Source organism: Piliocolobus tephrosceles, chromosome 7 (assembly GCF_002776525.5).
Source record: "Piliocolobus tephrosceles isolate RC106 chromosome 7, ASM277652v3, whole genome shotgun sequence".
Taxonomy (NCBI): Eukaryota; Metazoa; Chordata; class Mammalia; order Primates; family Cercopithecidae; genus Piliocolobus; species Piliocolobus tephrosceles.
In genome coordinates, this window is record NC_045440.1 from 21,006,672 (window position 1) to 21,033,755 (window position 27,084).

Consider the following 27,084-nt stretch of genomic DNA (forward strand, 5'->3'; position numbering starts at 1 on the left):
TTCCTTCCTTCCTTCCTTCCTTCCTTCCTTCCTTCCTTCCTTCCTTCCTTCCTTCCTTCTTTCCTTTCTTCCTTCCTTCCTTCCTTCCTTCCCTCCCTCATTCATTTATTCATCACACGTGCAGGCAGAGAGCTAGGTGCAGTTTTGCCCTTAAGGAGGTCACAGCCCAGAGTGGGGGCAGAGACCTACAGAACTGCTTATCCTCAGGCCATGTGGAAGCACCTCTTAAGGGGGTAGATACAGGAATTCTAGGGATGAGGAGAGCCTTGATAGTTGAGGTAGACTAGGAAGCCTGCGTACATCGGTGGGATTTGAACCGCGCCTTGACATACGGTTGGGGGAAGAGGGGCACGGAGGAGGAAGACATCCCTGGCAAGGCCCCCAAGCATGGCAACAGCTTAGCAGGGACAGAAAACACCAGGGATATCTCGGGGTTGCTAGGGCTGGATGGGATGATGGGATTACGTGTGGTCAAGGGGGAAATAAAAGCTGGGCTGGGGCCTGACCTTGGAGGGTCTTATGGCTACCTTTGAAGGCTCAGTGTTCTAGTTCCGAATTTGTACATTTTACAGGCTTCTGGAGAAATGAAGAGTTGGCTCCTTTCTCAGCAAACAGACGGGGTTTAATTGCTGTTACTGTCAGTGTAGTTGCAAATATCATATAAAAAGGGCTTTTTGGCTAATTGTTTTTAGAAGAAAAATTCAAGAACTATGTATAGATATTATGCATCCAGGGTACTTTAAAGATCAAACTGTTTATATTACCCTTAAATACAGTCTTTAGCAGGCGGCACTGGGCTCTGTGAGTAACTGGGACACACGATGACCCCCCAGGGCTTAAGATGCTGGAACAATATGACAGCAGTTACTTTACTTCTGAGGGGAGGTGGGGGTGGTCAGCCAGTACCCTTTGATTGGCCAGAGGACCACAGGAATAGAGATCTAAGCTGGGTAATGTTGCTGCACCACTGCCCTAAAGGGCTGCCTCTTCACGCAGACAACCAACCTCCCCACCCCATACACACACAGAAAGAGCTGGATTCCACGGGCTTCTGGGGGTGCAAGGGGAAGGGGCTGCCATATGTAGTGGGCTCCTGGAGAAGCTCGGGCTGAGGAGCAGAGAAGGGAGCAGCCTCAGAGCTTCTCATCTTGTCTCCGGTCCTGCAGTCTTCTTTCCTCACCCGCAAATGGTACAGAGAGGAGTTTTGAGCCGTACAAATAAAGCAAATTCATATCTGCTCATTGCCATCCTGTCCTCATGCTCAACCCTCTCTCAAATTTTAATTTGGGAGCTTTTAGAAAGGCAAATTTATTTGTGACACCATCCAAATTCTATTTTATTGGAATCCTCTTCTCCAAGTGTGCGATTGACTACTGAGAAAGCTGTGGGCTTCTCCTTTTGATACTTTCCCAAGCTCTCTGTGCGTTTGCGCGTGCTTGTGTGTGTGCGCGCACACGAGTGCACATTCATTTTAGGGTCCTCTACATATTTTACGTACAAACACATAATGCATATTCACAAGGCAGCCACAGAAGTGTATATATATTCATCACATGTATGTGTAACTCAGTGCAGACTCCTGGAAGCCAATATTTAAGTTATATTTAATTTATTGAACAAACATTTAATAAGCACTTACTCTTCATTAAACACTGTCCTAGGCCGTGGGTGTACAGCAATAAACAAGTCAGACAAAGCCCTTGCTTTAGGGGGCTAACATTTGAAAGCACTGTTTTTTTGTTTAGACAGGGTCTCACTCTGTCTCCCAGGCTGGCCTGCAGTGGTGTGATCATGGCTCACTGCAGCCTTGAATTCCTAGACTCAAGTGATCTTCCTGCCTCAGCCTCTGGAGTAGTTGGGACTACAGGTACACGCCATTACACCTGGCTGATTCAAAGAACTTTTTTTTTTTTTTTTTTTTGGTAGAGACAGGGTCGCACTATGTTGCCCACACTGGTTTGGAATTCCTGAGCTCAAGGGATCCACCTGCCTCAGCCTCCCAAAGTGCTGGGATCATAGGGATGAGCCACAGCACCCAGTTTGGATTTTTAGTACAAGGTTTCCAAACACATGTGAGGGAATCTGCGTGGACAGTCACAGAAGGAGCTGGCTAGGTCAATAGATCAGCACTCCCTTAATCCGGGAGACAGCCATTTGGGTGCAACAGTCCAAACAAAGGCGGCATTCGGGTTCCCTGCCTCAGGTGATGTCTCAGGGCTGTGGGGCCTTACCCCCATAGAACACTTCCCAGTGCTTGTAAAGTGGAGATGAAAGAGCTGGGGACGAGGGTTGGTGGGCCCCCTGCTTTGTGGCCTGGCCTTAGATATTTGCCCTACAGTGATATCAGGCCTTGTCCTTGGTCATATCCTTTCCATGATTCCAGGTGATTTTCAATGTCTTCCTCTTCCATAGAGCCTTCCCTGCTCATCTCAGTCATAACCAAAGATGCCTTGTTATGAGTTCATCCTACCTTCTGTCTGATTCACCCAGCGCTTCACACATGCTGCCTTATTTTGATAGGTAGCAAATTTTGTTCTAAGTATATGTTGCTCTTTCAAGGAACACTCATGGAACTTCTACTGACGTGGAGAGGAAGGACCCTGGCTTCTGCCCATAGGAGCTGTTGGCCTAGTAGGGAGACCAGCAAGCTAATCTGTAATCGCAAGCAGAGAGCCAGGTATATGTCAGAGGTGTGTATAGGGTGCTATAGGGGCATTGTGGCGGGTGGTAGGGGGCAGGTGGCTTTCAGCAGAGGTGATGCTCAAATGCTCCCAAAAGAAACCACAGATTCCTCAGAGTGGGGCCCTTACTTAATTCTTTTTATATTCCCCACTATGATTGTAATAATCAAATTATCTTGCCCAGCAATTTAATTTTTAAGGACAATTTTAAAATTGGATTACAAAATGATATATATTATAGAAAATCTGGAAAAGCAGCTAAGCCCAAAGAATATAAAAATCACTCATAATCGTACTACCCAGACCTAACTATTATCAACATTTCGGTGCATACACTTTCCAGTTTCTTTTCTCCATACGACGAAAATGAATTGTGCTCTAATTACTTTTCATTCGCTTTTTCTTTTTGTGTAAAAAAATGGCACAAATATTTTTGTCATGTCCTTATATATTCATCTTCAACCATTTTAATGGCTGCATAATATTCTGTTTTCTTTTGTTTTGAGACAGAGTCTCATTCCGTCACCCATGCTGGAGTGCAGTGGCATGATCTCAGCTCACTGCAACCTCTGCCTCCTGGGTTCAAGTGATTCTCCTGCCTCAGCCTCCTATGTAGCTGGGATTACAGGTGTGCACTACCACACCCAGCTAATTTTTGTGTGTGTGCGTATTTTTAGTAGAGGTGGGGTTTCACCATGTTGGCCGGGCTGGTCTCAAACTCCTGACCTCAAGTGATCTGCCTACCTCAGCCTCCCAAAGTGCTGAGATTTATAGACATAAGCCATTGCACCTGGTTGGTTGCATAATAGTCTATATAGTGCAATTTATTTGCCAACTGTGTCTTGTTGGACAAATCGGTCATTTCTAATATTTTGTTATTATAAGTAACACAGGGATGAGTAGCATTGTGGATGAATTTTTGCTCATATCCATCATAATTTCCTAAATAATTATCTAATACATAACATATCCTGCCTTATTTTGATAGGTATCATTCTTTATATAAAGTTAGTGTAAATTTCTAGAAGGAGATTGTTGGGCTGAAAGCTATACACATTTTAAAGGTGTTTGACGTTCAATACAGTCAATGCTGCAAAAGGGTTTTTAACAATTACACTCTCAACAGCACTCTATGAGAAGACATTGGATGGCATTTTATTAATTTATTTTTTTAAAAAAAAAAACAAAACTCAAGCATTGCCAATTGAATGGCCACAGTTGGGGAGGGATAGGGAGAGGTGGTGGTGATTTCTTGCTTTTGTTTGCATTTCCAACTGCCAGGGTAGATTTTCATTTTTCATATCTTTATATTGTATTTCTTTTGAAAAAATTTCCTATTCATGTCGTTTGCTCATTTTTTTACTTACTATTTTTCTATTGGTCAAAAACAAATAACAACAAACATTTATTGAGTGCCTACTGTATGCTAGGTATTGTCCTATGCACTTTATAGACTGCCTTATTTCTTCTTTCAACAACCCTGCAAGAGGTACGTACAATTTTTCTTTTTTTTTTTTTTGAGACAGGGTCTTGCTCTGCTGCCCAAGTTGGAATGCAGTAGCTCGATCTCGGCTCACTGCAACCTCTGCCTCCCGGGTTCAAGCAATGCCTCAGTTTCCCCAGTAGCTGGGACCTATGCCAGCTAATTTTTGTATTTTTAGTAGAGACAGGGTTTTGCCATGTTGACCACCCTGGTCTCGAATTCCTGGCCTCAGGTAATACACTCGCCTCAGCCTCCCAAAGTGCTGGGATGACAAGCGTGAGCCACCACACCCAGCTGACCATACAACTATTATCTTACTGATTTGTAAGAGCCTTATGTGTTTAAGACAATAATCCTCATTGTATATTTCATATTTTTTCAATGTGCTGCTTGCTTTTCAATTTTACCTTGAGAGATTTTTATTTACAGAAGTTTTGAAGGTTTTATGTGCTCAGATTGGTCAATTATTTCACTTCTGCTTTTGCAGGTACATGTGAAGTGGTATTTTCCTATATTGAGATCAGAGAAATATTAATGTCTGTTCTCTTCTGATTCTATTATGGTTTAACTTTAAACATTTAAATAGCTAATCCATTTACTTACTTTGATTATGGTCTGAGAAAAAGTGTCAACATTTATTTATTTATTTCCCAAATGGATAGTCAATCATCCCTAAACCATTTGTGGAATAATCAGTCCTTTCTTTTCAGTTTTTCATGTCTTCTTTACTATACTCTCAATATATATTTTAATCTATTTCAGATCTTTCTATTCAATGATATGTCTGTGTATTCTCTCACCAGTGCCTACTTTTAAATTATTTTATATATATGTGTATATATATACGTGTGTGTGTGTGTGTGTGTGTGTGTGTGTATTTTTTTTTTGAGATGGAGTCTTGCTCTGTCATCCAGGCTGGAGTGCAGTGGTGCGATCTTGGCTCACTGCAACCTCCACCTCTTGGGTTCAAGCGATTCTCCTACCTCAGCCTCCCAAGTAGCTGGGATTACAGGCACGTGCCACCACACCTGGCTAATTTTTTGGATTTGTAGCAGAGACGGGGTTTCACCATGTTAACCAGGATGGTATTGATCTCCTGACCTCGTTATCTGCCCACTTTGGCCTCCCAAAGTGCTGGGATTACAGGCTTGAGCCACCACACCCGGCCTAATTATTATATTTTTATAACAAGAAGTGCAAGTGTTCTATTCTACCCTTCTCTTATTAGTCTTCTTTTAGAACATTTTCTCAAATATTCTTTATGGGTTTTCCCCATCCAGTGTGAGCTTTAGAATCACCTTAAGTTCCAATAAAAATCATTTTGTCAAGTTACAATAAAAATTCCTTTTTTGTCATTAAGGAGCACATGTGAAAATTAATTTGGGGAATGTTGATTTGTGAACTTATGATGTATCTCTCCAAATATTCAAGTCTTTCACATTCTACATGAAAGATTTTTTATCCATTTGAATGCTTCACATTTATTGGGTAATATTTTAATGATATTTTATGCCACTTGTTAGTATAAAACATAATGAATTTACCTTATTTTCTGAACCAAAAAATCAACACACACGGGTAAGATATTTTGTGTGTGCTTCTAAGTGTCAAAGACATTTGAGGAGGTGTGTTTGTATGCTGAAATGTGAGAATTTCTGAGCATTTCCGTGGTTAAGAGGTTGATAAGGTGGGAATGTTTACAATTGGAATGGTATTGAACAAATCCCAAAGGTATGCTCTCCAAGCCCAAAGTGGCCAGCACAGCGTCCTCCAACATGGTGGACACTCAGTACTTACAGGTGGCCTCACACTGTTGTGTTGGCAGACACTTAGAGTCTAATGTTGGCAAATCCAAAATAAGGGATTAAAAGCAGTGACTCACAACTGGTACAAATATCAGACTCTTGAACCTATAGATTTGTCCAGTTTTCTCAGCAATTCTCAAATGTGTGTGTGTGTGTGTGTGTGTGTGTGTGTGTATGCGTGTACGTATAATTCATTTCCCCACTGGGTTTTGAGTTCCTTGAGGTCAAGAATTTAATCCTACCCTTCTAGAGCCCCATAAAGTGCCCAGCAGAGTGCTGAACTCAGAAGGTGTGCTCAGTAAATCATAGTTAAGTTGAGCGGAATTGTCTCTGTTACTACTGTTGACAGTGCAGTCAGTAATCAGCAGCTGGGAAGACTTCCTCCCGGCAGCCCTCTGGGCTGGCTCTCAGGGAAAGATATGCCAGGCTCAAAAGCCCTATTCTCTGCCTGCATGCTGCCTAAGAAGAAGCACTTGCCGCACACCAACGAAGAGCTCTATAGGCAAAGTCAGCACCTAACATGGTTAGAGCCAAAAGGGGCCTAGATTATCCTAAGTGAAATGACTCAAACAGAAAGCAAAAAACCACATGTTCTCACTTATAAGTGAGAGCTAAACAATGGCTCCTCATGGACATACAAAGAATAATGGACACCGTAGACTCTAACAGTGGGAAGGAGGGACACAGGAGAGGGATGAAATACCGCCTATCGGATACGATGTACACTGTTTGGGTGATGGGTACACTAAAAGAACAGACTTCACCATTACACAATAGATCCAGGCAACATAACTGCACTTGTACCCCTAAATCTATAAAAATAAAAATTTAAAACACTTGTACCTGTAAACCTATAAAAATAAAAATTTTTTAAAAACCCAAATCGGCCGGGCACTGTGGTTCATGCCTGTAATCCCAGCACTTTGGGAGGCCAAGGCAGGTGGATCACCTGAGGTAGGGAGTTCGAGACCAGCCTGACCAACATAGAGAAACCCGGTCTCTACTAAAAATACAAAATCAGCCAGGCGTGGTGGCACGTGCCTGTAATCCCAACTACTTGGGAGGCTGAGGCAGGAGAATTGCTTGACCTGGGAGGCAGAGGTAGCGGTGAGCTGAATTGCGCCATTGCACTCCAGCCTGGGCAACAAGAGCGAAACTCCGTCTCAAAAACAAACAAACACACACACACAAAAAAAAAAAAAAAAAAAAAAGAAAGAAAAACAAACCCAAATCAGAATATCCGAGTGCAAAAACAAACGAACAAAACCCATCACCAACAAAAGGGACCACGCAGGCCAGCTCTTCTCTTTACCTGGGAGGACACCGAGGCCCAAAGGAGATGAACAACTTGACTCCAAGTCAGTGAACCCATTGGCAGAGGGGATCAGGGCAGTTCTGAAGGTGATGTGGTGGCCTTTAAGCAGGGTTGGGAAGTTGTGAATAACTTTGTTTTGGGAGAGAAGGGAAAGGATATTCGGGGAAGGGGATGGTAAGTGAAGAGGTTTGGAGGTAGGAGTAAGTAAGTTGCTGATGGTGAGCAGCAGTGGGAGGTCAGTTGGTGGAGGGTGTATATTTGTTGGAGGAGGCTGCTGGCAGACCCCTGCAGGGTCCATGTGATCAGAAGGAACTGGGGGCAGGAGAGTCTTGCTGCTGTCCATCATAGGGGCAATGATGCAGTGTATCATGACAGTCCACTGACTTTGAGTCAAATTGTTAATCTCCCTGGTCCTCAGTGTCCTGATAAAAGTATGAAAAGTCAGGTGGTCAGAGTAAGTGCCCTGACCAGGATGGTGGCCGGAAAGGGCTAGCGCCAACACCAACGGCAATGCTCTGGGTACAGGGCTGGTTGTGCACGGGCGCAGGAGGGAGGCGAGGAGAGTCTTCCCTGGAGGCTGGGAAACTAGGGCAAGTGCTCTGGGACAACTAGGAAACAAGGCAGCGTGGAATCAGGTGCTAAATTGTGCGGCACAGACTAAGTGCTAAGAGGGAGGCCAGAGAAGGAGAGAGGGTTTGGAGTCATGGAGTCATCAGGAAGGTATCTTGAATGAAGAGTATTTTGAGCAGAACTTTCAAAACAGAGCGGCACTCAGGTAGGAGGGGGTCCTAGGTATATTCATCATGCTTTTTATTTTCTGGGTTTTATGATGCTTTCACATCCTGGCGCCTTGCTAATACTGGAGAGAATGCTCTTTCCAGGGCTAGCAAATTCCTAGAGAAAGATAGTAAACAACTTGCTGGTGAACACACCTTCTGTACACAAACTAACCAATCCAGAGCCCATTCCACCAACCACCTCCTTTATCTACTCTCACACTCCAAACCAATATTCCCCCTGCCCTAAATCACCCCAGGGCCAGCTACCAGACAGCTAGGGATCACTCCTGTGGCGCAGAGCCTGCTGACATTATGCAAACAAGCCAGTCCTAAGCTGTTCAAACTTGCTCACCTGCATGCCCATTCCTTCCTGCGGAACCCACAATAAAGGCTCCGGGCCATGCTTTCCTCTTCCTGATGACCCTGGTGTTTCCCCACAGAGCCCTTTGTGGCATGGCCCGGCGTGTCTCCTCTTGAGAACTGTGAGTAATAAACTTTCTTGAAAGGCATTGATCTCCCTGTGTCATCACTCGGTCATGTCTATACATTTTTTTTTCTTTTTTCTTTTTTTTTGAGATGGAGTCTTACTCTGTCACCCAGGCTGGAGTGCAGTGGTGTGATTTCGGCTCACTGCAACCTCTGCCTTCCAGGTTCGAGTGATTCTCCTGCCTCAGCCTCCCAAGTAGCTGGGATTACAGTTGCCCGACACCATGCCCGGTTAATTTGTGTATTTTTAGTATAGACGGGGTTTCACCATGTTGGCCAGGCTGGTCTCGAACTCCTGACCTCAAGTGATCTGCCCATCTCAGCCTCCCAAAGCCCTGGGATTATAGGAGTTAGCCACCGTGCCCGGCCATATCTATGAATTAAGACCTGAATACAAGAAAAATAGTGGGAAAGGGAGCGGCCTCCTGTTTTGGAGCAGCTGGTGCAGAGGAATGTGCATGGACTTCGCAGGGAGACACAGTGAAAGGGAGATCCCCTCCTTTCCTTTGACCTCCCCCTCCTACCGTCCTCCCTTCCATGTCTCTCACTTTCTGTCATTGTATGGTGGCTTCCTGCTCTGTTTTCCTTTGAGTGGCTCAGCCAAAAGTCCAATGTTGTCTACTGTTGCTTAGAGTTTGGGGCTTAAGCCAGTCCATGAACTCTCCCCCTGTGACTAGCCCTTTCCAGCCTTATTCTCTATGGTATAAAGCTTTTCCTGCTATTAAGAAATTTTAGGTATCTCTAAAGCCAATGGGGAAGATAATTTGGGAGCTGGGGATGAGTGGATTGGGATAACTTTTCTGAAACTTCTAAAATTGCAGTCATCGGCAGGGGCCAAGTAAGGCTCACAAAATGCCAAATTTTGCTTTTATTATTTATTTATTTTATTATACTTTAAGTTCTAGGGTACATGTGCACAATGTGCAGGCTTGTTACATATGTATACATGTGCCATGTTGGTGTGCTGCACCCATTAACTCGTCATTTACATTAGGTATATCTCCTAATGCTATCCCTCCCCCCTCCCCCCACCCCACGACAGGCCCCAGTGTATGATGTTCCCCTTCCTGTGTCCAAGTGTTCTCATTGCTCAATTCCCACCTATGAGTGAGAACATGCAGTGTAAGGATCTAGAACTAGAAATACCATTTGACCCAGCCATCCCATTACTGGGTATATACCCAAAGGATTATAAATCATGCTGCTATAAAGACACATGCACACGTACGTTTATTGTGGAACTATTCACAATAGCAAAGACTTGGAACCAACCCAAATGTCCATCAGTGATAGACTGGATTAAGAAAATGTGGCACATATACACCATGGAATACTATGCAGCCATAAAAAAGGATGAGTTCATGTCCTTTGTAGAGACGTGGATGAAGCTGGAAACCATCATTCTGAGCAAACTATCTCAAGGACAAATTTTGCTTTTAAAAGAGAGGGGTGAGAGCTGAGCAGCCCAGGGTAAACTTTTGCTTTCTTCTTTATTGTAGTCTGACCTAAACAATGCTTGTGGTGTCTCAGTACACCTGGAGTCTTGGTTAATCACCCAGGGACTGCCCTGGGCCTGCTAACCAGAGGCTGGATGGGGCAGGAGACAGAAGGAGGAATAGTATTAAGAGTTGGGACACCTCGATTCCGGTCCACACTGTGCACTGATAAGCTTCTATGACCCTGGGCTTCAGTTTCTTCATCCATAAAACAGAAGGGCAGAACCAGATGGATTCAAGGGCCTTTCTAGCTCTACAGTCTAGAAATCTATGATGCAGAGAAGTGTCCCTCATCTGTGCCATCAGCCCGGTCCCCACTTCAGGCATGTGTTCTGACTCTTTACTCCTCATGGCAAAGGGAAATAAATGTCCCCTCATTGCTGTGCCCACCCTGGCATAGTCCCTGGGCAGGCTGGCTCCGTCTTGTCTCCCTGGGCAAACTGTACCTCAGACTGCAGGGACTCTATTGCAGAGCCTCAGGACAGTTCCTCAGAGCCCCTGGGATAAGAGTCTCGGTTTATTCCCTGGGATTACAGCAGGACTGGGGCAGGTGGCATGATACCTGGAGCTGAGTGTCCTGCCCAGGGAGGGGCTGCAGAGGGCAGCAGACGTGCTTCTTGGAGCCAGTGCATACAACTCCCAGATACTGTGGGAGAATGCCAGTTTTTTTTCTTACATAACCTTTCGTAACCTAGGAACAGTTCAGATTTTGGTTGCCTTTGCCTCAAGAGATGAATATATGCCCCCCTTTTCTTGGGCACTTTCCTCCCTGCCTACCCCAATCCTACCCACCTTCGAGGCCCCACCCAACTCTGCCACTCCACACCCTCCCTGCCCATCCAACCTTCCCAAGGTCAGGCTCTTAATCCTAACCTTCTTCTATACCTCCCCCAGGGCCTAGCAGAGCACACAACTCATGGAGAGCAGAAATCTGTCGACCAATGAGATCATGCTGGGGAAAGATTAACCCTGTGGTTGATTAACAACCTTTTTGCAGTCACAGCTGTGCCTGAGAAGAGTGAGCCCCTAGTCACAGCGGGGAGGGTTGGGAAGAGATTTCAGGTCGACATGCATGATCTCACTGGAGCCTCACATCAGCCTTATGGGGTGCAGGGTGTCTTATAGACCGGCGCTCACAGAGGCAGGTGACAGCTTCGGAGTCACAGAGCAGTCGTATGGACCCAGGTCCACCTGGTGTCAATATCCCTGCACCTACCACTGCACCACACCACCTCCTGGAGCGAAGAGATCCCTGCTTCCTGGCTGCCAGGTCCTCAGAGAGGTACCTGTTCCTGATGTGAAGCAGACAGGAAGATGCATGCAGAAATGGAGGGGAAGGTAGTTGGGGAAAGGGTGAGGGGTAGCGTCAGGGATCCTGGCCTCTACTGCCTTAAGGCTGGTTCCCAAAGAGATCAAGGATATATTTGGGGGGGAAATGTGTATTTATTAGGGAAAAGGCAGAACCTGAGCTTATCCCTTGGGAAATGGTTTTGCAAAAGCACACGTAGATGGGCATCTACACACATGCAATGCACACATGCATGCGCACACATATGCCTCCACACCCAGAGCCGCAGCAGCCCGACTCCCAGCCACCGTGGCCCTCCCCCACCAAACTCCGCTCTCCCTCCTACCCTATATGTGCAATCTTGTGAAAACTCCACCACTCTTAAGGTTAATAAGGCTCATTTGCTTAAGATAGCACCTGTTTCTATGGTGACTCCTGCCACCCAGAATCTGTTCATCAACTGAGACAAGAAAACAGTGACTTCCACCCTCTTTGAAAGGAAAAAGCCAATTCTTAGTCAAGGGCTTGATGGGCCAGCAGCCCAGGGAGGTCTAGGCGTCTGTCCTTCTACCCTGTCGAAGTCCCTCCCTGCTGCCCCTCCCCCCACCTCCCAGCATCTTCAGATTCTTCCCAAGTGCTCTGGACTGTGGGTTCCTCCTCCTCGCCTCTCTGCGATGCAACAGAACCCGCTGCAGGAAGAGGGTGTTGCTGTCTCCTGACTCTGAGCCACTGGCTAATTTGTCCCTCAGTCTCTGATCTCTCCACATCAGCTCCGCTGTGGTCTTTCAGGGTGGAGGTTGGCAGGGGAGCCCCAAGAAGCCCCTGGGCCTTCCCACCCATCCCCACTACTCCCGTGCCAAGCCTGTCTCTCACCTGGCACGGCACGCCTGGATTCCTGTAGCCACCCCCAACACGTCTCCTGCCATGGGGCTTGTCCTTCTCCAGTTTCTGCAGAAAGCTGCTAGCTGACTCCTTCTCCTAAAATGAGAGCTGTTCAGGCCTCGCCCCTGCTCACTGGCCCACTCTGGTCTTCTGTGGTCTGTAGCTGAGCTTTGCAACACTGACCTGACACTCATTCCAACCACAGGTCACAAATCACTAGAGAAGTAGATTCCCAGGGAGGTGTTGCTAATAGTAAAGCTCCAGTGAGTGACTTACCTTCAAAAATAAATGAGAGCGGCTTCCACGTTCTCCCTCTAATAACGCCACTCTCATCAGTGTTCCAAGACACTTTGTTACTGGGAGAGCAAGCGCGCAGGGAATCGTGGGGAACTTGGAGCTTGTTTTATGTGTTCTGAGGCCCAGGGGAGTGTGTTGTGCATGTGAACATTTTGGCAGAAAGAAAAGTCGAGGGCTGCTTAGTGGAGGATCAAGTATGGAATTATAAACTATCAGAGCCTGGCATTATCACCAAAATCTACCTCCCTCTTTCTGTTTGTAGGTGGGGTAATAGAGACCCACAGAACGGCAGAGACCGGAGCAGCATCACCAGCTAGCAAGCGGCCCAGCATACCTGTCTTCCCCATTCTGGCTCCAGGCTTTTTTTTGGAATATCACTCAGTCTCCTGCTCAGTAGAGCAAATCCCTCATGGCCTCCGAGGCCCTGTATCGTGAGACCTCCCTGCCTCTCCTCACTCTCCTCCCAGGATGGTGCTCTGTTCTAGGTGGGCTGGGGTTAAGCTTGTTTATAAAGTCGCAGCACCTGGGGGCCAATCTAATCCGACCTCTTGCCCAATCCCTGGCAGAGGACTTCTCCTTGAATATCTCCAGACACAATACATGGCCCCTGAAGAGACAGCAGCCCTTTGGCTGCAAATACCACGTTCGTATCCCAAAGCCAGGCCACCTGTCTTGGTCTCTCCTGGGAGTTCCAGGCTCATTTCAATCTCTCACTTAAAATCTAAAAGGCACCTCTGGCCGGGCACAGTGACTCACACCTGTAATCCCAGCACTTTGGGAGGCTGAGGCGGGTGGATCACGAGGTCAGGAAATCGAGACCATCCTGGCTAACACGGTGAAACCCCGTCTCTACTAAAAATACAAAAAATTGTCCAGGCGTGGTGGTGGGTGCCTGTAGTCCCAGCTACTCAGGAGGCTGAGACAGGAGAATGACATGAACCCGGGAGGTGGAGCTTGCAGTGAGCCGAAATCGCACCACTGCACTCCAGCCTGGGCGACAGAGCAAGACTCCATCTAAAAAAAAAAAAAAAAAAAAAAAGTGCAAGACAGGGGCTGGGTGCAGTGGCTCATGTCTGCAATCCCAGCACTTTGGGAGGCCAATGTGGGAGGATTGCTTGAGGCCAATGGTTCAAGAGTGACCTGGGCAACATAGTGAGGCCCTATATCTATAAAAAATAAAAGTTAATAGTCAGGCCTGGTGGTGTGCACCTGTAGTCCTGGTTACTTAGGAGGCTGAGGCAGGAGGATGACTTGGGCCCAGGAGTTGGAGGCTGCGGTGAGCTATGATTGTACCATTGCACTCCACCCTGGGCAACAGAATGAGACCCTGTCTCCTGAAAGCAACAACAAAAATGCAAGAGAGTTTTTACCCCCTGCTGGAAGTCCTCCCATAGGCTGTGTGCCAGACTTCTCGCCCAGGCCTGGATAAAGACCCGACATTGGTGGTTCTCAACCCCAGATGCATGTTTTTTCTTTCTTTCTTTTCTTGTTTGTTTATTTGTTTGTTTCTTTCTTTCCTCTCTCTCTCTCTCTTTCTTTCATTGTGATAAGGTCACTCAACATGAGATCCACCCTCTTTACAGTTTTCAAGTGTACAGTATGGTATACTAACTATAGGCACCATGTTGTACAGCAGATCTCCAGGACGTAATCATCTCGCATTACTGAAACTTTACACCTGTTGAACAGCAACGCCCCATTTCCTCCTCCCTTTGCCCAGATGCATGTTCACATCCACTGAGGAGCCTTAAAAATAAGGATGCCTGTGCTCCACCCCCAGAGATTCTGATTTAACTGGTCTGGGCGCAGTTAAATCGGGTGGATGGGTTAGAACCACCATCCTTCCTGGTCTCCCCTGCTGCCTCATGACCTCATCTCCTCCATGCTGCCCCGTGACCACCCTGCTCCAGCCACACCAGTCCCCATCTGATTCTGGAACACGTCGGCCCCTTCCTGCTATTCCCTTGGTCTGGGTGCCCTGTCCTCACGGGGTTTCCTGGTGAATTTCCACAGTGCTCACAGGTTTCCTTCTCTGGGGAATTTTCCCCCTTCCCTCCTTCTCATCTCCATGGTTCTCAGGACTCAACTCCATCCTAACACTTCCCACTCTGTAATGGAGTCATTGATTTTTCTCCTCTGCTCCCCTCACCAGACAGGGAGCTCCTTCACCGAAAGGATGTCACTGCATACAGGTCAGCACAGAGGACTTTTAGGGCAGGTCAGCTGCTCTGCATGGTACTATCATGGTGGGTACATGTCATTATGCATTTGTCCAAACCTACACAACATACAACATCAAGAGTGAACCCTAATGTAAACTATGGACTTTGGGTGATCATGACGTAGGTTCATGGATTGTTAGCGATCGCCAGTGTTTTGTTTTGTTTAGAGACCGATTTTTGCTCTTGTTGCCCAGGCTGGAGTGCAATGGCACGATCTTGGCTCACCACAACCTCTGTCTCCCGGGTTCAAGTGATTCTCCTGCCTCAGCCTCCCAAGTAGGTGGGATTACAGGCATGCGCCACCATGCCCGTATAATTTTGTAGTTTTAATAGAGACAAAGTTTCTCCATGTTGGTCAGACTGGTCTTAAACTCCCAACCTCAGGTGATCCTCCCACCTCGGCCTCCCAAAGTGCTGGGATTACAGGCATGAGCCACCATGCCCAGCCATGATCGTCAGTGTTAAGTTCGTCAGTTATAACAAACATACCACTCTGGTGCCAGATGTTGATAGTGGAGGAGACTTGCCTAGCAAGTATACGGAAATGCTCTGTACTCTGCTCTCTTTTGCTATGAATGTAAAATGCTCCAAAAAATAAAACCTATTTTTTTTTTTTAAAAAAAGTAAAAAAAAAAAAAAAGGGATTTGATTGCATAAACTTTTTGATCTGCACTGCCTGAATGAAACCTATTGCCTAAAATGTGCTAAGCACATGCTGAATGAATGAATGAATGAATGATCTCATAGATGCACAGAAAGGAGAGGTATAACTCTTCAATGGTCTAAAGCCTTTACTTTTATTGATGTGGCTTAAGATGATATTAACTGTCTTAACTCTCACACTGTGGCTTGACATTCTATTATTAGCTTAAAATTTAGATTAAAATTAGCTTCAAAACTAGCTAAAACTCCTCTTGATCTTTTCCCCTCATGAACCTCTGACATGCTAGATCTTCCCCCTTCTGTATGTGTGCAACTGATTTAGAACCTAAATATAGAACTTTAGATTAATCCCTATTAAATTTAAATTTCTCAATGCAGGCACATCCTTTTTGATTTGCCAAAATTAACTGTTTTGTGTTACCCATCAAATTAGCTATTCCTTGAAACTTTGACCTAAAATTTGGTGAGCCTGCTATCCATAAAGATATTGAACAAGCTAACCGGGTGTGGTGGCTTGCACCTGTAATCCCAACATTTTGGGAGGCCGAGGCAGGCAGATCACCTGAGGTCAGGAGTTCGAGATCAGCCTGGCCAATATGGTGAAACCCTGTCTCTACAAAAAGTACAAAAATTAGCCAGGTGTGGTGGCATGCACCTGTAATCCCAGCTACTCAGGAGGCTGAGGCAGGAGAATCACTTGAAGCCAGGAGGCGGAGGTTACAATGAGCCAAGATCAGGCCACTGCACTCCAGACCGGGCTATAGAAAAAAACAAAAAAAAAAAAAAAAAAAAAAAAAAAAGATATAAACAAGGTGAGGCACTCAGGCCAGAATCTTGTGGCATGTCACCAGGGACCAACTTTAGATAGGTACTAATTCATTTGTCACCTCTTCAGGAATGATTTGTTAACAAGTCACAAACCCCCAACTAACACAACAGTCATTGAAGCAACATCTCTCCCCCTTGGCCAAAAGGTTACAATTGACTTGTTCTAATGCCTGGCTCAATCAAGCTGTACTGTGCTTACTGACAGCATCTTCCTGGTCCAAGGGGTCAGTGCATTTCCCAACAAAGAAATCTGAGTGGTCAGGCATGATTTGTTTCCGGTGAATCTATGCTGACTCCTAATGTGCACTGTTTTCTTTTCTATATTGTCTCAGACCATCTGCTTATTAAACTGTTTTTGAATTTCGATGTTTTGATGAGGACTGATATTACACTTACCAGCCTAAATTTGGGAATCCACATTTTCCTTCCCTATTTCTGGAAATGATTTCGTGATTGCAAATCTAAGCTCTTTCTGGACCTTGGAGGTGTAATTTATCTAGCAAACTCCACTCATTTAAAGCAACGGCCTGTTTATGGATTGCAGAAGGGTTTTTGTAAGAAGGGGCAGAGCAAGTAATAGTCCACAGAGGCCTACAAGGTCTGAGCAGGTCTGAGACACTACAAGCAGATCAGCAGGAGACCATGAGGGCTGTGGGGCAGGCAGGGCCCAGAGCCTCAAAGGCCTTGAGTAACACACTGGAGAGAGGGGTCTCTGTCCTGAGATACTGGGGAATCACTGCAGGGCTTCAAATAGGAAAACAATATGATCCTATTTAGATTTTAGAAAAATCATCCCACGAAGGAAAGATTCACATTTTTGTAGACGGTGAGATTATAAGAGGGGAACCTGTTAGTAGATGTTTTCAATAACAACCTAGAGACATCTATAACAATCAAGGGCCTCACTTAACTCACCTATCTTGGCTTTTAATTTATGTTTATGATTCTTTTTTTCTACACCATTAAAATGTTGAGCTTTTAATTACGCTCTTCCTTTCCTGAAATGCAGTTGCTTGTATCCTCTGACTTTTCCAGGGCTGCTCATAATTTCAAGGCCCAGGTCAAGTCTTATCTACATTGTTAAGATAAGAGTTGATAAGAGTTGATAAGAGATGGGGTGGCATCACTCTGTCCACCTACCAAACTTCCACCTCCATCCATTCATCCATCCATCCATCCACCTACCCAATCTCTATCCATCTACCCACCCATCCAACCTCTGTCCACCTATCCATTCATCCACCTACTCGACCTCTATCCATTCATTCATCCATCCATCTATCCATTCACCTAACCAATGTCTATCTATCCATCCATCCACCTACCTACCTAACCTTTATCCATCCATTCATCCATTCATGCATCCATCCACCTACCCAACCTCTATCCATTCATTCATCCATCTATCCACCCACCTACCCAACTTCCACCCATGCATCACTCCATCCATCTATCCATGCATCCGTCCATCCACCTATCCAACTTCCATCCCTCCACCCACCCATCTACCCAATCTCTATCCATCCATCCATCCATCCATCCCTCCCTCCATCTATCTATTCATCCATCCATCCACCACCCACCCACCTATTCAACCTCCATCTATCCCTCTATCCACTCACCTACTCACCTCTATTCACCCATTCACCCATCTCTTCCTTCATTCTTTATTCATTCATGCATTTCTTCATGCCTTCATTAATTCTACATTTACTGAGGGCCCTTAATGTTCTGGGCTCAGTGCTGAGAATATAAGACACATTTCTGCTCTCCAGGAACTCATGGTCTAAGAGGGAAAAGAGACTCATAAATAATAATGAGGGCACTAATTGAGGTCTGACTGAGTGTGGCAGCAGCATGGCAGGACTGACTAACTCAGTCTGGGGGTGGTAGAGCAAGTCTTTAGGCAGAGGTGACATCTGAGCTGGGCCTTGAAGTAGGAGGAGTTGCCTCACTGAGAAGAGGAGGGTGCTCCCAATTTCCATAGCAATTTGAGTCTAAAAAGCCCACTTGGAGTTGACAAAACCATTGAGTACTGCTCTCTCATTATTTCCTATATGTTGGCCCTGTCTTTCCAACTGGGCAGCAGAAAAACCACATTTTAAATCCCTAACATGTACTCATCAGATTTGATTTGATTTGATTTTTATTTATTGTATTTCATTAGTAGCCACAGTGCTGAGAGCAGTGTGGGTCAAACAATCAATCCTAACAGCTCCCTGTTAAGTCTGATGCCCACTGGTGGCTTTTCTCCTTCAAGGTCTTTGAAGCGATAACCACACAGGCAGCTCATTCTCCTGGCCAGGCCCTGTCCTACCTCTTGGGAGTGACATACGTTTTGTACCATCGAAGGCTCGACTTTCTAAGCTTCCTATGGAGGATTGAGGGTGCTAAAGGATGGAAGGAGGAGAGAGCCAGCATATACATAGCAACTACTAAGCGCCAGGTGCTACGTGCTGGGTGTTTCACAAATGTTATCTCGTTAAATCCTCAACATTCCTGTGAGGTCGACGTTAGTTTCCTCTTATACAGACGAGGAAACAGATTCAGGGAGGTAAACAATTTGCTCATAGTAAGTCAGAGAATCAATCTCCTGCATCCACACTGCACTTGGAGCCCCGGTCCAGGGCTATGCATGGCTGAGGCAGGTGTGGCTAGAGGTAGAGGGGCCACCAGTCTCAAACCAAACTGCTTACACCAGCACCACCACCTCTTAGCCCCCACACATGGCCCCAATATCAACTGTCACCTGGGCAGGGCCTAGGTAGTGGGTGTGGAACCCACTTAGACTCTGGAGTAGTAATATGGCCTCATGAGTAGGCATGTAGGTTTTGGGCTCCAATCTCAGGCAACCACTTGCTAGCTGTGACACCTTGGGCAAGTTGCTTACCCACTCTGGGCCTCAATTTCTTATCTCCATTACCTCCCTCTTTTATGAGGACTACATGAGGTGCTTATGTAAAGCACAGCACTTGGCATTACTTGCCAAGTGCATCAGTGATGTTTTTTCTTATTTTCCTTCTTCTTCTTCCCTCTCTCCTTTTCCTCCTCCTTTTAATTCTCTCTTTATTAGTTATTGTTGTTGTTAATATGTTCTATGGATATGAGCTATAGGAAGAGTGTCTGTGTCCAGGAGAGACAATATGGCAGGTGGAGACACTGTTGGAGATGCCAAGGGGCACACCTTACAGGTCACCTGCACCAGCCTTCTACCCAGTGTGAAAATTCTCTGGGTCACCCATGGATAATTACTGTCATTCACAAAAGCCTGCTCCTCGGTGGAATATATGTGCAGTTCTTGAGCAGTTCAAATTCTTAGAAAGTTCTGTCTCATAAGGGACCAAAATGTGCTTCCCTGGAAACTTCCCCCACTGGTCCTGATTCGGCCTAGTGAAATCCAGCAAGATCTCTTCTGTTTTCCAATGAGATTTCCTTAACTCTTTAAAGGCCATTCTTTCTCATGAGTCTGTAGTTGTTCCAATAGGCTAGCCTTTCCTACTTCTTTCCGCTGCTGCTGACCTGATGTGGTTTCTACCGAACCTGACCATTCAGGTTGCTTTCCTATGCTGGTCACTATCCCTCTTAAATTACTGCGGCCAGAACAGAAGACATTATTCCAGTGTGGCATAAACAATGCAAACAGATAGAACTTTCTAAGACCGAGGAAGGATCACCACGCTTCAAAGATGCTGCCTGCCCTCGCCCTCTCCCCTCCCTGGTCCCCAACCCCATCGCTTCCTAAGAGCATCTGCTCAGGGGTGAGTGTCTGAGGCCCAGAGGACAGTGACAAGCCCAGGTTCCTCATGTCAGGGCAAGGGTGGATTTGGGTTTCTGGTCTTATACATTTTCTGGGTTTGCCCATGAAGGAGTGCCAGGAGCCACCAGCTACCCCCTCAGAGCTGAGTTCAGAGTTGGGTGAGCAAGACACCCTTTGGGGTGTCTCGTGGAGGTCTGGGGTGTGTGTGTGTGTGTGTGTGTGTGTGTGTGTCAGAGAGAGAGAGAGAGACAGACACAGAGAGAGAGAGAAAGAGAAAGAGAAAGAAAGAGTGAGTTTTCTGCCTGATCCAGGAATTCTCCTGGATGGCAGAATTGGTTTCCATAACGACTTTCTGATATAAACATATTTGATAAAAATAAGTTAACAGCGGAGCTGTGGTGGAGCACAGAATCTCAGAGTGCTGAGAGAGAGAGAGAGAGAGAGAGAGAGAAACCTCCTAGAATAACAGCATTTTCTTTCTCTTTCACCCCACCTAGTCAGCCTCTCTATACACGCTTGCCATAAACCAACGAAAAAGCTTTGTTTACAATATTCCTGTATATACTGGCTCCCTTCCTGCATGTATACCTTATTCATATCCGCAGTCTCTCTTTCTCTCTCTCTCTTTCTCCTTAGTTACCTGAAGCACTACAGTATGTATGGGATAATATGATAAATTCATTTCCAATTCACTGCATTATCCCTTGAATATTTTAATGACTCATTGAATGAAGTGAAAAAAAGCTATTTCAAATGAACAATTATGCTGCATTAGTCTAAGGGCTGATTATATTTAAACACTGCTCACATGGATAACAGGACACAGCGACCTCAGCATACCAGAGCTAATTTGGCTCTTATCTCCAAATAATTTCACATCGCAAATTACCATGAAAACCTAAAGGGCTTTAAAAACATTCATCAAAAGATAATATTCCACTTTGTAGCAACATTTTATTTAAATTATTTTGAATGGGAGCAAAAGCATCTCTGGGGCGGGACAATGACAGCAGAGTGGGACTGTGAGTGATAAGGAGATGGCAGGGGCACTGGCTTCTGTTAAAAATAGAGGTGGGAAGTGTTAGAGAGGAAGGGGCTGCAGCCCCAAATGTGGGCAGTGCACCATAGGCCTGGCTGTCACTTGCAGCCCAGCATCACACGTGGGCTGTGGCCCTGGGATGACTCCAGGGAGCCTGCTCTGGTCCAGGAGGTCACAGGGGATCCCTAGAGATGGAATGATGGGACTGACTGAACCCTTCCAGGCCCCAACATGCTTTGGTTTCCACAAAAGCCAGCTGGGGTCATGTTAGGTCCTCCAGGCCGGGCCTGGACTCATCTAGTTTCAAAGGGCAAAAGATGAGCTGTGTTGGGCCCTGTCTAGAATCTTTACTTTGCAAAACATGAGTCCAATTGTCTAAGGGAATTTGCTAAATCATAAGTAGCTGCTATGGTCAGATGTCAAAGTTGGGGGTTATGGGGGAGATAATTACATTTACCAAGGTCCTACTATTCTGTGTTAGAAGCCTTAATCTCATTGAACGCTGGGAAATAGATATTATTAACATGCCCATTTTAATGATGAAGAAACTGAGCCTCAGAGGCTTCTCCTCTTTGCATATGTAAATTCCTTTTTCCTTGTCTCCATTCTGAAGAGTGAGGATTTCTGTCAGTTTCACAGAGGCGAAGTTGCAGTCTCAGAGAGGTCAAACAACTAGCGCAGTAGTGGAACCGATCACTCAGGCACAAGTGTCCTGGCACGTGCTACCCACATAACTAGAAAGCAGGGAGCTGTAGTTCTTGCCCTGTTTATTGGATTTCCCATTATCTCATTTACCTAATGCACTTAGAGGTCCTTCCCACCTGGAAGTGGCAGAGCCTGGAACCTCCTCTCGTTCATCTGACTTAAAGTCCAAGCTCTTTCCCTTTCCCTTTAGGGTGGCCACATACAAGTCTGGTTAATAATCACCTGGTTTATGGCCACCTCTGTGCTGTCTCCATCAGCAAGCACTCTTTATGGCCCATAGATCTGAACCTATGTGTTAGGGAGCCTAAGCCATGCCTTTTAGCTGCTTATTACTTAAAATGGATCCTCACAGTACAGGTCAAAGCATGCATGGAAATTACACAAATATCAGTGGCAAAACTGCAAATACAGCTCTAAAGAAAGAAGTCATTATTAATCCCATTTCCTTGGTTTGACCTCTTCATCTGAACTTGCAGGCCTGATAAAGATTGTTTATTCTGTTTATTATCATTTGCAGGCTTCTGGATATATAGAAAATGAGATTATATCATTATTTTTATATCGATATATTTAAATTTCTACAGACTCTGCCGCTCCATTGATTAGGAACAAGGATACACGTGCCGCTTTCTATAGTGCCTCTCTCTAGGGAGGCTTCTCCTCTTTGCATATGTAATTTCCTTTTTCCTTGTCTCCACCCTGAACAGTGAGGATTTCTGTCAGTTCCACAGAGGCGAAGTTGCAGTCTCCGAGAGGTCAAATAACTCTCAGCAGTGGAACCGATCACTCAAGCACAAGTGTCCTGCCACGTGCTACCCACATAACTAGAAAGCAGGGAGCTATAATTCTTGCCCTGTTTATTGGATTTCCCATTATCTTATTCACCTAATGCACTTAGAAGCCCTTAGGAAAAAAAACCTCTAATTATGGAAAAATTTAACCCTACAGAAAAGTAGACAAAATAATGACCCTTAGAGACCCTTTTAATTCAACCCAGAAATGGTTGCATTTACAGTTGCCAAAGGTTGAGGGCACTGAATGAAAGGGAACCATGAACTTGCCAGTTTCCTTTTCTTTCTTAAAACAAAAAAGATATTCAGGGCAAATTTTAGAATCATTGACGGTTTCTAGGAAGATTTTCTTTTTTGGAAGTAAAAAGGTACTCTTGTCTCCTTAATTGTTCTTAGTGTTCTTTGTCACCAGTCATGATATTCTTTGTGGAAAGTATTAATATACCATCTTCCTGTGTTCAATATTCCCATTAACAATAAGAAGTCTAATGAAAATATCTGCATGAAAAGCCCTGAACACTAATTTCAGAGACAAATAAAAGATGAACCAATAAGTGTTTCTTTGAAAATGAATGATGCAAATTAATTGATATCTTAATGAGCTTTCAGCATGAAGATTATTAGTTAGATGGAATCAGAACTGAAAATCATCTTTAAGGAAACGCTAAGGACACTGCAGTCGAGGAGAAAGATGTTATCTGTCAATGCTCGGTTAGAAATCTCTCTCGCTCAATGAGAACCTTTCAAAGAGGGAGCCAAGTGGGACAGCATGTCTTATGTATCCGTGTCTGCCTGTCCTAGCCTGGCCAGGTTTGGAGACTGGAGCCTAGTCCTGTTCCGGAGTTGATGGAAACCCACAGGTATAGGAAGTTCCACCCTAAGCCAGCCTCTGGGGGCCTCGTAATACCACCACTGAGTTGTGGATTCCTTCCTTGGTCTCTAGAATAGAAGCCCTGTGAGGGCAGAGCCTTCCTCAATTTTCTTTGCGTTTGCGACACCAGTGACACCAGTTAGCTACCTGATTTAGAGCAATAATAAGAATATAACAGCAAGTAACAATGTAGAGCTTACTGTGTTCTGGGTATTGCTCTGAGCACTTTCCTTAAAATAATGCGCTTAAGCTTCATAGCAACAGTGTGAGGTGGGCATGCTACTATCTCCAGCTTATGAGTGAGTATATTGAGACACAGAGAGGTTGAGCAACTTGCCCAAGATCGCACAGCTAATTATGGTAGATTAGGAATTCAAACCACAGCAGTCTGGCTCCGGAGTCTTCGCTGTTAACCGCTGTGCTATACTGAATAGTGTTCTATACCTATTTCTTGAATTAAATGAACAAAGGGGTACTATGAATGGGTGCCTTGTCCCTATTGCCAGGTATCTAACTTCTAGTTTTTATTTAAGTTATCCAAAGTTCCAGAGCTTTATCCTACGCTGTACTAAACCCTGCCAGCCCCTCTTTGGAATGGAGGTTGGGGGGTGCCACAGATCTTTCTTGTGTTCCTAAAAACTAGTTGCTGTCCTGTTTCAACCCAGATAGGCTACCAAAAAATTGTCCCTACTGAAGGGCTCCTATGGCCATGGCCTGATGTACCATCCAGTTTGACCTGGCCCCCTAATATCAGGGTCAGCTGAAGTTCCACCAAGTCTGATTCTGTGGTCATTGTGAACCACAGGGCCATGGTCACTCTCTGTCTGCAGAGACTTTATGGCAGGCTTTCCTACTGAGGCTGCTTGGGTAATGATGGTGTTTAGGGTGTAGCATTATGGGGTCCAAAACACTTACCTAGTGTGTTCTATTTAACAAGATAGTATTCCCTGGGGACAGTTCCCTGGAAGCATCTAGTTAGAAAAAGAACTCTGGGAGTGAGCCGGGGGGTGGTAGAGGGAACCACAGAGATGATGCCTTCCATGTTACAGAGAGGGGACAGTGGCTCCTTGTCCTAGTGGAGTTGATGGGAGAGATGTGGTTTGAACTCAGGCCACATGGTACGGCAGGAAAGGCGTGTGACTTGGGGTTAAGGAGTGTGGATTGAAGACTCACCTCTCTAACCCACTAGCTAAGAGACAGCATCATTCAACCTCTCTGGGCTCTGCTTTCCCCATCTATAAAATGAAGATTATGTCTATTTCACAAAGTGGTGTTGAGCTTCAAGAGTTTTAAAAGTGCTTTTCACTTGAAATTGCTCCACAAATGAGTGATGTTAGGAACGACCAAGGCATCCCAGCTCTACAGTCTTCCTTCAATCTGCTCAATCCCTCTGGATGCTTGTTAAGCCGGAATGCCATGTTCTCCCCAGACCGACCGAAGAGGCGGTTCTGCAGGTGGGGTAGTGCCTGGGCAGCTGCATTTTAACAAGCTCGTCTGCCAATTCGAACGCACTCAACTGTTTGAGACCCACGTAGCAGAGGCGAACACCAACACAAAGGAAGTACTCTGGGTTTGATCACAGCCTTCGCTTCCTCTGGTAGAGGTCTAGAACCTGAGATCTAAATGAATTTGGTTGACACGGTCTCTGTGGTTGGCGGAATTTTGGGGAAGGTGGGCGGGGCCAAGTGGATATTGCTGCCGCTTCCTGCTGAACACTCACGAGGGAAGCGGTGCAAATGTGACGGAAACCCAAGCCTCCTCCGGCCTGAGCGGGAAGGCCGAGGGCCGCACCCGGGCAGGTGGCACTGGTAAGCTCTGTGGCTTAGCAGCCTTGCCGGACAGCTGCCACCTGTCACCTGCCACCTGTTCTACTTCTAAGCTGGGCTGCCGAGGCTAAACTCATGTTTGGTGCACAGAGCTCCTGTGAGATGTCCCTTATGAGTATGGGGGTGAGGGGAGTGGAGGAGTGGGGGGTCTTCAGGCTTGGAAGAGAGGCAGCCTCATGGTCCCAAGTCCTCTCAGTTCTGGAGTCATCCCATCCCTAGCTGCTTTCGCACTACGGCCTCAGGAGAGCTCCCTAACAGGAAGCCCTGTGTGCCTGGAGTGGCTGTGAATGTGACCTTCACAGCAATACTTCTCTCTTGAGTGTTTCACCCCTGAGACTGCTGGGGAGGCCTAAGCTCTAGCTTTGGGGGGTGAAGGGGAGATGCCAGATCTTTCTCTTTCATGCTCACTGCTCTCCTCCCCCTTCCTGATAGCTCAAACCTCCCAGCTTTGTGTGCTTATGGTGTTTGGCCAGGGAAGTGTGTGGAGTAACAGAGGTGGCTCCAGCACTGCCCACGAAGCTGCTGCTCAGGTCTCCCTTGAGGAAGCCCCTTCCAGGGCCATAGGCAGGGCTGCCTCTAAGGATGGCTGTCCATCCGAGCTCCCTGGGAGGGGCCCTGGTCACTGGGCCACCAGCTGGTTGCAAGGGTAACTCCCCTGTCACCCCCCTACTCCCACCCAGTGGCTGTGAGAACCCTGCCTTGCTCAGGATGGTCAGAAGCTAGTTCAGAGTTCAACCCCTTCCTCTACCCACAGTTCCAGAAGGAAAAACACAAACTCCTCATAGTTGCAGAATTGTCTGTTTTCCAAAGTGCTATCGCGTAAGTCATTGACTCATCACGACAATCACAGCAAGTCAGCAGCATGTTTCCCATATTACAGAGCAAGATGAGATGTCCAGAGGAGCTGACAGAGGTCACTGAGTTGGTAGCCAGCCAAGGTCCAAACCACAGCCAAACTTTGTTTTTCTAGTTCGCAGTTCCCACTATCTTACAGGGTTGATGCCTTTGTACACTCTTTGCAAAGCCCATCTGCAGGTGTTCTAGGCACAGATTCGTGACTGTCTGAGGCTAGTGTGGACTTCCCCAAAGAGTACTGCCAGGCACTCATGAACAAAAAGATTCAATAATCAAATGCAATTGGGAAATCAGTATATATGATATAGTGCATATTAGACTAGTAAAATCTCCAAAAGCCCTTCAGTTAGAAACAGAATGAGTTCAGTTCAACCCAGAGTATCCAAAACTTGTTTGGCAACACAGCCTTTCCCTCCCACATAACGGCACAAACAAGCCACCAGATTTGAGGACCCTCCCTGAAGAGGGTGAGCCAGGCTCCTTCACAATTATCATGATGACAAAGACACGAAGATGAGAGGCGGCCACTTGTTTCTGTACACAAAGAAAAGGAAGTTGCTGTGCCTCTCTCATGCCCCATCATGGGGAGGAGCTCCAGGGCTTCCTTGGCCGGTTCTGCCACCTGCACGTCTCAGAATCCCCTCAGTGCCCCCACATCCAGTGGTGTGCTGAAGCCAATTGTTAACGTTTCAGAAACAGTGTGAGTCAGTTGTTAAATCATCAGGAGCTTGAAATTAAATCACCACTCCTGTGGTGGGAGTATTTATTTATACCATAAAAATCAGCAAACACTAGAAATCAGGGCTCCCCCCACCCTTCCAGAAGGCTGGGTTACCAGCATACCACTGGCCCTGGGACACTTTTTGAAATTGTTGGAAAACTTGGGAGGGCTCTGACAGCTGAGTGCTGGGGGAGAGACGACATGGAAGTCCTCGCTCCAACCCTCCTGGATGAGAGGTGGAAATGGCACTGAATAATAATCTTCCAGCTACAACCCCAAATGAGTCAGAGAGTG

The 27,084-nt window shown here is 46.0% G+C and overlaps 1 protein-coding gene across 2 annotated transcripts in view; it reads right to left on the reverse strand.

The window, feature by feature from the left end:
* PEBP4 (phosphatidylethanolamine binding protein 4) overlaps positions 1-27,084 on the reverse strand; it is a 225,981-nt gene that overhangs the window by 75,621 nt on the left and 123,276 nt on the right. The window lies entirely within an intron of this gene.